Source organism: Ailuropoda melanoleuca, chromosome 6 (assembly GCF_002007445.2).
Source record: "Ailuropoda melanoleuca isolate Jingjing chromosome 6, ASM200744v2, whole genome shotgun sequence".
NCBI classification, from domain to species: domain Eukaryota; kingdom Metazoa; phylum Chordata; class Mammalia; order Carnivora; family Ursidae; genus Ailuropoda; species Ailuropoda melanoleuca.
Window position 1 is genome coordinate 32,619,853 of NC_048223.1, and position 13,212 is coordinate 32,633,064.

The following is a 13,212-nucleotide window of genomic DNA, read 5'->3' on the forward strand; positions in this document are numbered from 1 at the left end:
CATAACGCCGGGATCACGCCCTGAGCCGAAGGCAGACGCTTAACCGCTATGCCACCCAGGCGCCCCAGGACATTCTTAATAGCCACATAGTATTCTATAAATATCCAGGCTCCTAGTGTTTAGGTTGTTTCTTTCCTTTATTTATTTTTTTTAATTTCTCCTTTTTTTTTTTTAAGATTTTATTTATTTATTTGACAGAGAGAGACACAGCCAGCGAGAGAGGGAACACAAGCAGGGGGAGGGGGAGANAAGCAGGGGGAGTGGGAGAGGGAAAAGCAGGCTTCCAGCGGAGCAGAGAGCCTGATGTGGGGCTCGATCCCAGGACCCTGGAACCATGACCTGAGCTGAAGGCAGACGCTTAACAACTGAGCCATCCAGGCACCCCTGTTTCTTTCCCTTAAACACATAACAAATTTCCTTTATGCTAACTCTTTCTGGTGGTTCTTTAATGTTTCCTAAGGATGAGTACTTAGAATTGAATAAAAGGTCAATGAATTTTCTTTGAAGTCAAGTTTATTGAGGTATCCAGTAAAATTCACCCTTTTTAGTGTAGAGTTCTGTGAGTTTTAGCATATGCATTCTTAAAAAGCAGCTCTATGGAGATAGATCATAAAATTGACTCTTTTAACGTGCACAATTCAAGGGTTTTTAGGACACTCACAGATTTTTACCACTATTTTAGAACGTATTTGTAACCTCAGAAAGAAACCCCATACCTATTAGCAGTTTCTTCGTATTCTTCCCTCCTCTCAGCCCTTGGTAACCAGTAATCTACTTTCTGTCTCCATAGATTTGTCTATTCTGGACATTTCACAAAAATGGCCCTATAATATGTGGTCTTTTCTGTCTGGTTTCTTTTACTTAGCATGATGCTTTCAGTGGTCATTCCTACTATCATATGTATCAGTACTTCATTCCTTTTATTGCCAAATATTCCATTGTATTTTATATATATATATATATATATATATATAATTTTGTTTATTCATCAATTGATGGACATTTGGGTTGTTTCCACATTTTGGCTATTTTGAATAATGCTGCTGTGAACCTTCATGAACAAAGTTTTTTTTTTGTGGACATATGTTTTCACTTCTCTTGGGCACTTACGTAGGAATGGAATGGCTGAGTCACAGGGTAACTCTTTGTTTAATATTTTGAAGCACTGCTAGACTGTTTTCAAAGTGGCTGCACTACACTACTATCCGGCCAGCAATCCGAGTTCCAGTTTCTCTACGTCCTCACTAAAATTGTTTATTTTCTGTCTTTTTGATTCTGGGTATCCTACAGGGTGTGAAGTGGTATCTCATTGTGGTTTTGGTTTGTATTTCTCTAACGACTAATGGTGTTGAGCAGCTCTTCATATGCTTATTGGTCATTTGTATATCTTCTTTGGGGAAATGTCTATTCAAATCCCTTGCCGTTTAAAAAAATTATTTTATTGTTGAGTTGTAAGAGCTCTTTACATATTCTGGATACAAGTCTTTTATCAGATACATGATTTGCAGATATTTTTCTTCCATTCTGTGGGTTGTCTTTTCACTTTATGTGATGGTGTCCTTTGAAGTGCAAAGATTCTTAATTTGATAAAATTCAATTTATATATATTTTTTTCTTTTGTGACTTATGCTTTTGATATCATATCTGAAAAGATTTTCTTAATCCAAAGTCATGAAGATTTATTTTATGTATTCTCCTAAAAGTTGTATAGTTTTGTCTTACCTTTGAGTCTCTGATGCATTTTGAGTTACTTTTATATAGTGTGTGATAGGGGTCTAAGTTGATTCTTTCCCATATGGATATCTAATTGCCCAGCACCATTTGTTGAAGAGACTATTTTTCTCCCTTTGAATTGTCTTGGCACCCTTGTCAAAAATCAAATGTAGTGTAAGGGTTTATTTCTGGATTCTCAGTTCTAGTCCATTGATCTGTGTCCTTATGCCAGTACCAAACTCTACTGATTATGTAGCTTTGTAGAAAGTTTTGAAGTCAGAAGTTGTGAGTGCGCCAAATTTGTTTTTCTTTTTTCCAAATTGTTTTTTGGCTCTTCTGTGTCCCTTGCATTTCCATATAAATTTTAGTATCAGTTTGTCAATTTCTGCAAAAAGGGGCAGCTGAAATTTCAATATGGATTGTGTTGAATTTGTAGATCAATTTGGGGGATATTGCCATCTTAACAAAATTAAATTTTCCAGTTCATGAACATGGGATGTCTTTCCATTTAATTATGTTTTCTCTAATTTCTTCCAATAATGTTTTGTAGTTTTCAGCACACAGGTCTTGTTTTTCTTTTGTTAAATTTATTCCTAAGTATTTTATTCTATTTGATGCTCTTGCAAATGGAATTATTTTCTTAATTTCATTTTCAGACTGTTCATTGTTAGATCATAGAAATTCAATTGGGTTCTGTATCCTTGATCTTGTATCCTACAATTCTGATGACCTCATTTTTTGGTTCTATTAGTTTCTTTGTTTTGTTTTGTTTTGTGGTTTGGCATATATGTTTTTAAGACTTTAGATTCTATTGCCAAGTTGTACAGAAAAGTTTATACCAATTTGCATTTCCTCTAGCGGTGTTTTAGTGTGTAACAGGGTTTGTTTCTGCAAATAATCAAACTTTCTTTTAATATTTGCCAATTTTTTTTTTAAGATTTTATTTATTTATTCAACAGAGAGAGAGACAGCCAGCGAGAGAGGGAACACAAGCAGGGGGAGTGGGAGAGGAAGAAGCAGGCTCCTAGCAGAGGAGCCTGATGTGGGGCTCGATCCCATAACGCCGGGATCACGCCCTGAGCCGAAGGCAGACGCTTAACCGCTGTGCCTCCCAGGCACCCCAATATTTGCCAATTTTGTTGGAGTGGGAGATACTCAAAATAATAAAAACTAGTTTGGCATAGACACCACTAGTCAGAAAGAACATCAGCTGATATTTAGGGGAACCCTGGACATGTGAAGAATAACAAATTGTTTTTATTTGCATTTCTGTGATTATTAAAGTTGAATATTTTAAATATGCTCATTAGCCATTTATTTCTTCTTTCGGTAACTGCTGGTTTTTTTCCTCCACTTAAAACATGGGCTCTTTCTTTCTTTAAAAAAAAAAAAAAAATGTTTTGAAGATCTAAAAGAGAGAAAACGGAAATGAAAATTACCTCCCAGGAGAGAAATAAGATTGGTTTGGTGAATGTGTTTGAATGGGTTGTTTGCTTTTTAACTGCTTATCTTTTTATAGGTTTACATTTTTTGATAGCAAGAATATATTTATGAGTCAATGGAATTAAAGAAGCCTACAGCAAAGAATAAGCGCTCATTGTAAAGATAAATTTCAAATCATTTATATATAGAATGAAAACTGAAAGTCTCTGGTAATCTATGTTCTTTATTCCATCCCTCATCCACCCACCTGCCTTGATGTACTTACCATTCACATTTCTCCCAGACCTTTCTCTGTATATATGTAAATATACGGTATGACACATATACATGAATGAGCATGTTACATATATTCTGCAACTATTTCATCATTTAATAATATCTTGATCTTTTTCTATATTCTTTGTTGATTTGTAAGTTTCCTATATACTATGGGTATTAATTTTCTCTGTTGCTTTTTAATAGCATCAGTCATGCCATTTTCATCAAAATACATTTCTAAGTTGCATGAAATCTAAACTGTTATCTTTGGGGCACCTGGGTGGCTCAGTTGGTTAAGTGTCAGACTCTTGATTTTGGCTCAGGTCATGATCTCAGGGTCGTGAGATCATGACCAACATTGGGCTCTGTGCTCAGTGTGGAGTCTGCTTGAGATTCTTTTCCCCTCTCTCAGCCCCTCCTGCTGCTTGTATGCTCTCTAAACAAATAAATAAACAAACAAATAAATAAAATCCTTAAACTTTTATCTTTATTTAGCCTTCTAGGGTTTACTTTGCTTATACATGGCTTCCCTACCCCCAGGATTATGCAGATATTTGAAGAAAATATAGGAGAATTTTTTTTTTTTTTACTGTTAAAAGTGTTTACCATCTCAGGGGCGCCTGGGTAGCACAGTGGTTAAGCATCTGCCTTCGGCTCAGGGCATGATCCCAGCGTTCTGGGTTCGAGTCCCACATCAGGCTCCTCCACTAAGAGCCTGCTTCTTCCTCTCCCACTCCCCCTGCTTGTGTTCCCTCTCTAGCTGGCTGTCTCTCTCTGTCAAATAAATAAATAAAATCTTTAAAAAAAAAAGTATTTACCATCTTAAGCTTTTGTGTGTGTAAGGTAAGAATGTGATTTCACTTTTTTCCCCAAATGGATATGTAGTTGTCTCACCATTAATCATATCATATTCTCATATATGTGTAACTATTTCTTGACCCTAATCTGTTCTATTTCTGAGTCAATTCCAAACCCTTTTAATTACTGTAGCTTTATCATGAAATTTAATATCCAGTAGAGTCTTACAGATTTTTGGACTTCTTTACTATTCTTGTATATTTACACTAATACAAGTGATTTTCAGAATCAGTGTTCCTTAAACCACCTTACAACTTTGATTGAGTTGTATTAAATTTATAAACTAATTTGATAATTTAATTATGTATGAATAAATTAATTATAATATTATAAATTAATATGATATTGAATCTTATAACCTAGGAATATTGTCTCTCTCTAGTTGTTTGGGTCAGTTTATGCTTTTGAAGTCCTAAGTTTTTTCCAGATGAATCTTTTTTTTTTTTTTTTTTAAAGATTTTTTTTATTTATTTGACAGANTTATTCGACAGAGATAGAGACAGCCAGAGAGAGAGGGAACACAAGCAGGGGAAGTGGGAGAGGAAGAAGCAGGCTCATAGCGGAGGAGCCCGATGTGGCTCGATCCCATAACGCCGGGATCACGCCCTGAGCTGAAGGCAGACGCTTAACCGCTGTGCCACCCAGGCGCCCCTCCAGATGAATCTTATGTATTTTTTAAAAGATTTTATTTATTTATTTGAGAGAGAGAGCAAGAGCGAGAGAGAGCATGAGTGGGGGGAGGGGAAGAAGGAGCGCGACAAGCAGATTCCCCACCGAGCAGGGAGCCCAATGCACAGGGCTCAATCCCAGGACCCTGGGATCGTGATCTGAGCAGAAGGCAGACACCTAACTGACTGAGTCACCCAGGCACCCCCTTATATATTTCTTACTAGATTTAAGGATTCTCAATTTTGATAAAGGAGATTTGTTAGAAATTAATTGGATTTATCAATTTCTGATTATTTGTGGTATATAAGGAAGCTGTTATTTTTCTTATTTCAATCTTGTGTGTAGCCATCTTATTTGAGTTACTAGTTCTAATAGTTTTATTTATTTCATAAGTAAATTATAGTAGTATCTGTAGATAAGGATTATTTTCTTTTTCCTTTTTTTTAAGATTTTATTTATTTATTAGAGAGAGAGAACACAAGAGAGAGAGCACAGGAGGAGGAGAGGGGCAAAGGGAGAAGCAGCCTCCCTGCTGAGTGAGGAGCCCACTGCCGGGCTCAATCCCAGGACCCCAGGATCATGACCTGAGCCAAAGGCAGATGTTTAACCAACCGAGCCACCCAGGCACCCTGGATTGTTTTCGTTTCCTTTTTATATTTATACTTTTCTTTTTTTTCATTATTGCATAGGTTGGGACTACCAGTGTAATGTTGAATGATTGTGGTGATAGGAGTGTCCTTGGCTGGCTCATAACCTTAGTTGGGCTGTTCCCAATGTATTAATGATAGCACAGGTTCAACTGTAGGTTCTGGTAGATATTCTTTGTTGAGTTAAGGGAGGCAAGTTTAACTTGTACCTATTTTAATAAAAAATGATTGTTGAATTTAGAAGATAAGATTTGGGGGGAGGAGTGTTTATCATTGTGATCATCCAGGGTTTTATTTCCCTTAATTTGCTCGTGGAGTGAATTATATTAGGAAATCTAATGTTGAATCATTCTTGTGATCTTGGAATAAATCTCTACTTAGTTATAATATATTCTTTTAATATTCTGTTGTATTTTAAAACTTTTTTTTTACTCTTGAATTTAATTTGTTAGTATTATATCTGGTAGTTTCTACACTCATGTAAGACCAGCCTTTTTGATCCATTTGCTGTGATCTATTTTGTTTGATTTTAATATCACCATACAAACTTTTTTGGCTAACATTTATCTGTTACGTTCTTGTCCCTTTATTTTGAATTGAAGTGAGATTCACAAAACCTAAAATTAACTGTTTTATTTAAGTTCTTATTTTAATTCCAGTTAACATACAGCGTTATATTAGTTTCAGGTGTACAATATAGTGATTTAGCAATTTCACACATTGCCTAGTACTCATCAGAATAAGTGCCCTTCCCAACCCCCATCATCCACTTCACCCATCCTGTTACCCCCTTAAGGCCCTTCTGGTAACCACTAATTTGTTCTCTCTAGTTAAGAGTCTGTTTCTTGTTTTGTCTTGTTCTCTCTTTTCCCCCCCTGTGCTTGTTTGTTTGTTTTGTTTCTCAAATTCCACATATGATTGAAATAAAATAAACTATTTTAAAATGAATAATTGAATGGCATTTGGTACATTCACAGTGTTGTATAATCACCACTTCTATGTAGTTCCAAAACATTTCATCTTCCCAGAAAGAAACTCTCCCTTTGTTTTTCACTTTTTTCTTCTTGTTATAAGTATACCTTCTATGCTCATCATAGAGCTAAATTTTATTTCTTTACCCAATCCGAGAACTTGTTTTCAACATGGAAATTTTATCACATTTATATTTATTGTGATAACTTATTTAGAACTTTTAGTTTTCCTTATTTTTTCCTCTAGTGAATGAAATTATAAATTCTATTTTGTTTGAAGTTTACTTTTTAAATTTTAATCAATGTACCTAAACGTATTTTTCTAACTACCCAGAAAATTAAAACCATTCAAAACCTCAAAACCATTCAAAAAACAATACTGTCCTCCTTACCTCTTCTTTACCATATACTTTGTGTTAGACAATTTTTTCTGGACTTTTAAAATAATGCCTTTATTGAATACAATTTCCACATTAACTCATTTAAAGTGTGCAGCTCAAGTGACTTTTAGAATATTCACAAAGTTGTGCAGCCATCACCACAATCAGTTTTAGAACATTTTCAACATCCATTCCCAAAAGAACCCCATACCCATTAGCAGTTATTCTCCATTTTCCCACAACCTCTCCCCACTTGCCCTAGGTAACCACCAATCTATAATCTGTTTCTATAAAATTTGCTTAATTTGGACATTTCATATACATGAAATCCTATACTATGCAGTCCTTTGTGACTGGCTTCTTCACCTAGCATGATGTTTTCAAGGTTCATCCATGTTGTAGCATGTATCAGTATTTATTTCTTTGTATTGCCAAATAAAATCCATTTTGTGGCTATATCACATTTTGTCCCTTCATGAATTTATGGACATTTAATGGTTTTTTCCTACCTTTTACGTATTGTTAATAATGCTGCTAAGAATATTCATGTAGAAGTTTTTGTGTGGACATATATTTTCATTTCTCTTGCATGTATTCCTAGGAGTAGAATTGCTGGATCATGTGAAAACTCTACATTTAACCATTTGGGAACCTACTGACTTTTATCTAGAGTGGATGCACTGGTTTATAATCCCTGCACTACTTTTTAGTTATTTTTAAAAGATTTTTTAATTAATGAATTTCTTTTTTAAGTAATCTCTTCACCCAGCGCAGGGCTCAAACCCACAGCCCCAAGATTAAGAGTCCACTGACCAAGCCAGCCAGGCACCCCTCTGCACTACTTTTTAAAAAGTTGATTTCTTAGGAATTGTTTCTTGCTGGTTATCTGAAGCTTCCCACCCATATTACTGAACAACTATTTAGGCTTAACAAGTTTAGATTTTTTTCCACACTCTTTTGCCAAGTTTTTGTGTCACTTACTTTCTTGATTTATTTTTCAATTTCCAGATAACTCCTTGAGTCATTGTTTTAGAAAGAGTTTGAAGATGGTAACCTTCTTAAATTATTGCACATCTAAAAACATTTTTCTTTTAGCTTCATACTTGGGTGATAATTTGGTATAAAATTACAGGTCTTAACATTTCTTTTCATTAATTCTTTGAAGACCTTGCTTCGTTGTCTTCAAGCATCCAGTATGGTTAATAAGAGACCTGATGGTCTGGTAGACCCTAGACAGGCCTGTGAGGTTCAGTCCCTCCCAGGCCTTGTCCATCCATGATTGTGCATTCCCACACACTTATCTGCAGCGCAGCCTTGCATGAAGTGACTTGCACATTGCATTACCCGTGAGAACATAGAAAGATGGCATTGGTGGTATAGCAGGAAATTGTGGGTGGAATATTGTTTTATGGGAGTGAAATGGTTTGTAAAAGGTAATTTTGCAGCCATATCTGGTAATTATACTGGAGCTTCAGGCTGTTGTGGTTGGGAATTAAAGAAGATTGTTAAACCCTCACTTGGAGTCTCCTGAGTCCTGATGGGGTCTCTCCCTGGGCAGGCAGAGTGCTGTTGCCCCGACCTGGGATTGATGGAGAGGACCGGAAGTCCCTCTCTCAGGGCAGTTCTAGCCTGATGGCCCCCGGTGTCCCCTGCTGAGAATATGTCTTTTGCATCTCTTGTAGGACATAACCTTTGTAATACTTAAGTCAGAGCATGTGTTTGCCCTCGGCTCTAAACCCACTCCTCTGTGGGGATAATGTTCTTATTTCCTTTTAAGCAACCAAATGTGTTGTTGCTTTTTTTTTAATCTCCGTAGAAGCTTTGGCAATTTTCTCCCTATCTTTAGAGATCTGTAGAGATGACATACTTTACCACTATGTGTCTAGAAAAGCGTTCTTTATTTATCAGCCTTCGTTGGACTCTCTATAACTAATATCCAAATCTCTCTTCAGCACAGAGAAACTTTTTGTATTTCCTTCATCTGTTCTGTTTTCTCCTCCCCACAACTCTTTATTCAATCCAGGGGTTCCAGGAGAGATTAAACTGTCTTCAGTATCTCCTTGCTTCCTCCCACCCCAAACTTTCCTTCTCTTTGTTCTTTTTCAGAGTTTTAGGGAAATAACAGTTCCAGCCCAAATTCAGATTTTCTGTGGAGTATGTTTTTTTGGACTTTGATATTTTGAATTCCCAACAGTTTGTTATTCTTTTTCGTTTGTAGCCTGGTTGCTTCTTTTTTAATTGAATCATTTTAAGACCCTTTAGTATATTTGAGCTTTGTTTGCAGAGAGACCACTTCTGCTTGTCGAGTCTGTTGGCTCGTTCTCTGGCTCATTCCCTCAGTCATTTGGTGATTCATGTTCCTCGGTTTGTAGGCTGGAGAGAGTTCACTTAGTGTGAATGAGAATCCTGTGCCCCTGGCAGTGAACACAGGTTTTCATCACATGACCTGTATCTAGTGGGTTTTGTTTTGTTTTGTTTCCAGAGGAAGAGAATGTTAATCCAGCAAAGGGGGAACATTAAGGAATAGCGTACCTGCGTGGACTTTTCTATGAGGTATGCACATAGCTTGTTGGAGCATCTGGCTGTCTTGAAGCTTTGTCTTGGGGGCTATTTCCAGAAGTAACTGCTGGAGGGAACTGGGAGACGGTGATTAACTTGGCAGCTTCTAAGCCTTCGAATTCATACTTCGCAGATGACTCTTGGCCTATTCCTTCTCCCACTTTGGTTGTTAACTCTAGTCTGGATTTTTCTTAGGGTCTGTTTGAAAGCTCACCTTTTTTGATAGGTCCTCAATTTTCCTTTCCAGAGATGAAGGTTAGAAACCCCATGTTTGTCATTATTTTGTTCCCGTGTCCCTCCCAGGGGTCCCTCACTGCTCGAGGCTACCACTGCTGCTCTATCCAGCTTTTCACCACTACTCTGTATTTCTCTTTTTCTTTTTTTTTTAGATTTTGTTTATTTGACAGAGAGAGAGTGTGCATGCACAAGCAGGGGGAGCAGCAGGCAGAGGGAGAGAGAGAAACAGGCTCCCCGCGAGGCAGGGAGCCCCATGTGGGGTTCAACCCTAGGACCCTGGTATCATGACCTGAGCCGAAGGCAGACGCTTAACCAGCTGAGCCATCCAGGTGCTCCAGCACTACTCTGTATTTTTAAATTCCTTGTGGGTTTTGTTTGTTTTGTTTTGGTCATTTCAGTGGGATTTAGGGAGGATGAAGAGGTAAGCATACAGGTCTGGTCAGCTACCTTGAAAGAGAAGTTCAGCTGTTTTGTTATTCACTTATAGGTACTTTTAATGTACAGAAGGAATATTGACCTTCTTTCTGTGTTGTAAATATTTTTTCCAGCCTATCACACCGTTATTGTATTTATGGTGATTTTATTTACAAAATCCGAAGTTCGTCTTCAAATTTATTCGTCTCATTCCCCCCCACACTTGACATTGTGCTTAGAAGTTTGTACCTCACTAACAAAAACCAAATACATTAGTATTTAACCTTTTTCTTTTAGTAATTTTTAATATTTAACCTTCATATTAAAATTTATTGTAGCAGAAGGTATAAATTCAAGTTGTAACTTTGTTTCCAAATGTCTATTGAGTTGTCCCAACATGATATACTGACAACTCTATTCTTCATTCACTAATCTGGGTTGCTTCTTTGTTTCATATACTTAATTCTTGTATCTTCTTGGGTTCAACCCTGTACTTTCTACCCTATTCCAGTCTTTGTTCTCCTATTTTAACGTCTGTAGTTCTAGGATATATTTCACCATGTGCTAGGGTAAAACCGCCTCAGGCATAACTTCTAGAATTTTTTTAAGCCCTGTGCTGCTGTGTCCCCTCTCTCCTGTCAAACTGTATTGGCTTTTGATTGGATTTTTATATAATGTGTGGATTGATTTTGGGACAAAGGATTCACATTACTTTAGTTCCTACGAAGATGACTTTTCGACTGTTCCCTTGTCTTCAGTGATATGTGATGTTTTAGTATTGATTCTTACGCTCTTCAGGATCTTTTCCAGGGTTTTACAGTGTAAGTTAATAATGCATCTCTTATTCAATCATCAGGTATGTGGTGAATATTTATTGTGGGCCAGAATCTGTGTCTGGCATTGAGAATATAGTGGTAAATAGCACCTTTCTATTTTTATTATAACAAATGATCAGTGATAGGACGTAAGACCTAAAAAAGAAAAATATGCTTAGGGAGGTACTCAAGGATAGTTTAGAACTTCAGATTTTCAAATTTGAGCTGAAATTCAAAAGGCATTTATTCCTTGGAGGCTTTTGGTCCATTATTCCTCTCAAAATCTAAAATATAACAGATGCAAAATATAGGTTTTCTTTTTTGCTAAGATTTATGATTAGAACTATTCCCAGGAAGGTAGCAGTACTTTTCCTTAAGTGAGTATTTTACCATTAATTTTTTTTTTAAGATTTATTTGTTTGTGGGGTGAGGGGCAGAAGGAGAGGGAGAGAGAGAGAATCTCAAGCAGACTCCCCACTGAGCGCAGAGCCAGACGTGGGGCTTGATCTCACGACCATGAGATCACAACCTGAGCTGAAATCAAGAGTCGGACACTTAACCAACTGAACCACCCATGCACCCCATTAATTTTCATTTAAAATGAAATTGTTTATTTATTTATTAGGTTTTATTCATTTGGGAGAGAGTGAGTGAGAGAGAGCATGAGCAGAGGGAGAGGGAGAAGCTGAGCAGGGAGCCCAATGAGGGGCTGGATCTCAGGACCCTGAGATCGTGACCTGAGCCGAAGGCAGACACTTAACCGACTGAGTTACCCAGGCATCCCACCGTTAATTTTCATTTGAAATGAGATGAATTTTCATTCTTATTATCTCAGTTGATATTAAGCCAGCCCAAGTTTTGGGGAATCCCTTCTCACGTTTACTTCTCTAGTTGAGCCTTGATTTGAGAAAACAGTTCCTAAATGATACATGAATGAGCCAACCATACTTGTGGAGTGCAAAGTGAAAGAAGTCTCACCTAACTGCTTCTACCTTTTCCATACCCACCCACAGATATAGAAAAGGGAGGCTCTACCTGTCCAATAGAATCTCCTTTCAGTGGGAAAGCAGGAGACCCATTGTCTTGGTCAAGGTTCAGTTGCAGATGACAATATCCACTCTAGCTGGTTGAAGCAGCAAGGTATTTATTATGCATCGTTAGATGGCTTCCAAAATTTTTTGGAGGGCTGGAAGAGCAGGCTTTCGGTTAAGCTTCCAGAAAAACCTTTCAGAGTCACATGTTGGAACTCCCCTGTCATGGGTAGGAAGGCAGAGAAGTAGGATTTACTCTCACAACTGCTGGATCCTCGGCCTCCATTGCAACACATGGCCCCAAAAGGCTGCCCCCTAACTTGCCTCTCAACACTATGAAGCAAGCTGCGGGACCCTGGGATTTCAGGATAGCGGCCACAAGCAAACCACTCCTTGGTGTGCAGTGGGAACACAGAAGCAGCCAAAGCTTGTCTTCTAGCCCCATGATGTTGTCTTTTGCTTTCCAAGCCTTGGATGAGTGTGTCTGCCCAAGCTACATTGTGTGCGGAACCTGGGCTGTAGTCCGCTTTCCAGCCTCTGGTGAGCATAAGGCATATTGCAAGGGGAATGGAGCAGAGTTGAGTGGGTCTACCCGAAGAATTTAATCACAGCCACTTTCATTGGATTCTACGAGGCTCAGTGTGTTGGAAGTGAAAGACCTGTGATTTGTAATACTTCTAGGACATTCTAAGGACTTGCCCTTTTTCAGTTCAGACATGCATTCAATTTCTAGCTATATGACCTTGTACAACTGACCTAATATATCCTGAACTTCCATCTGTAATAATGAGCAGGGCGATGATGACTTCATTGTCAGCAGAAGATAAAATGAGCTAAAATACATGTAAGCCCCTGTCCCAGACGTAAACATTAGTTTACTCACTCTGTCAAATAAATAAAAATAAAATCTTAAAAAAAACAATAAATTGAGGTTTTAAAGGATACAAGAAGAATCTATACAGGGGGCGCCTGGGTGGTTCAGTCTGTTAAGCGTCTGCCTTCAGCTCAGGTCATGAACCCGGGATCCTGGGATCGAGCTCCATGGGGGTCTCCCGGCTCAGCAGGAAGCCTGCCTCTACCTCTCTCTCTGCCTGTCCCCCCACTCATGCTCTCTCTTTTGCTCTCTCAGATAAATAAATAAAATCTTTTTAAAAAAGAGTCTATACAATCTTTATCAATCAAGGATTGACAAGCATCAGAGATCACTTTTTTTTTTT

The 13,212-nt window shown here is 37.7% G+C and overlaps 1 protein-coding gene and 1 long non-coding RNA gene across 2 annotated transcripts in view; both read left to right on the forward strand.

Moving 5' to 3' along the window:
- CMTM8 (CKLF like MARVEL transmembrane domain containing 8) overlaps window positions 1–13,212 on the forward strand; it is a 110,560-nt gene that overhangs the window by 6,076 nt on the left and 91,272 nt on the right. The window lies entirely within an intron of this gene.
- Window positions 8,445–13,212, forward strand: part of LOC109490393 — a 23,928-nt gene continuing 19,160 nt past the window's right edge. The window contains exon 1 of the long non-coding RNA XR_002143718.2: window positions 8,445–9,492. This is a non-coding gene — a long non-coding RNA (uncharacterized LOC109490393). The remainder of the gene's footprint in view (window positions 9,493–13,212) is intronic.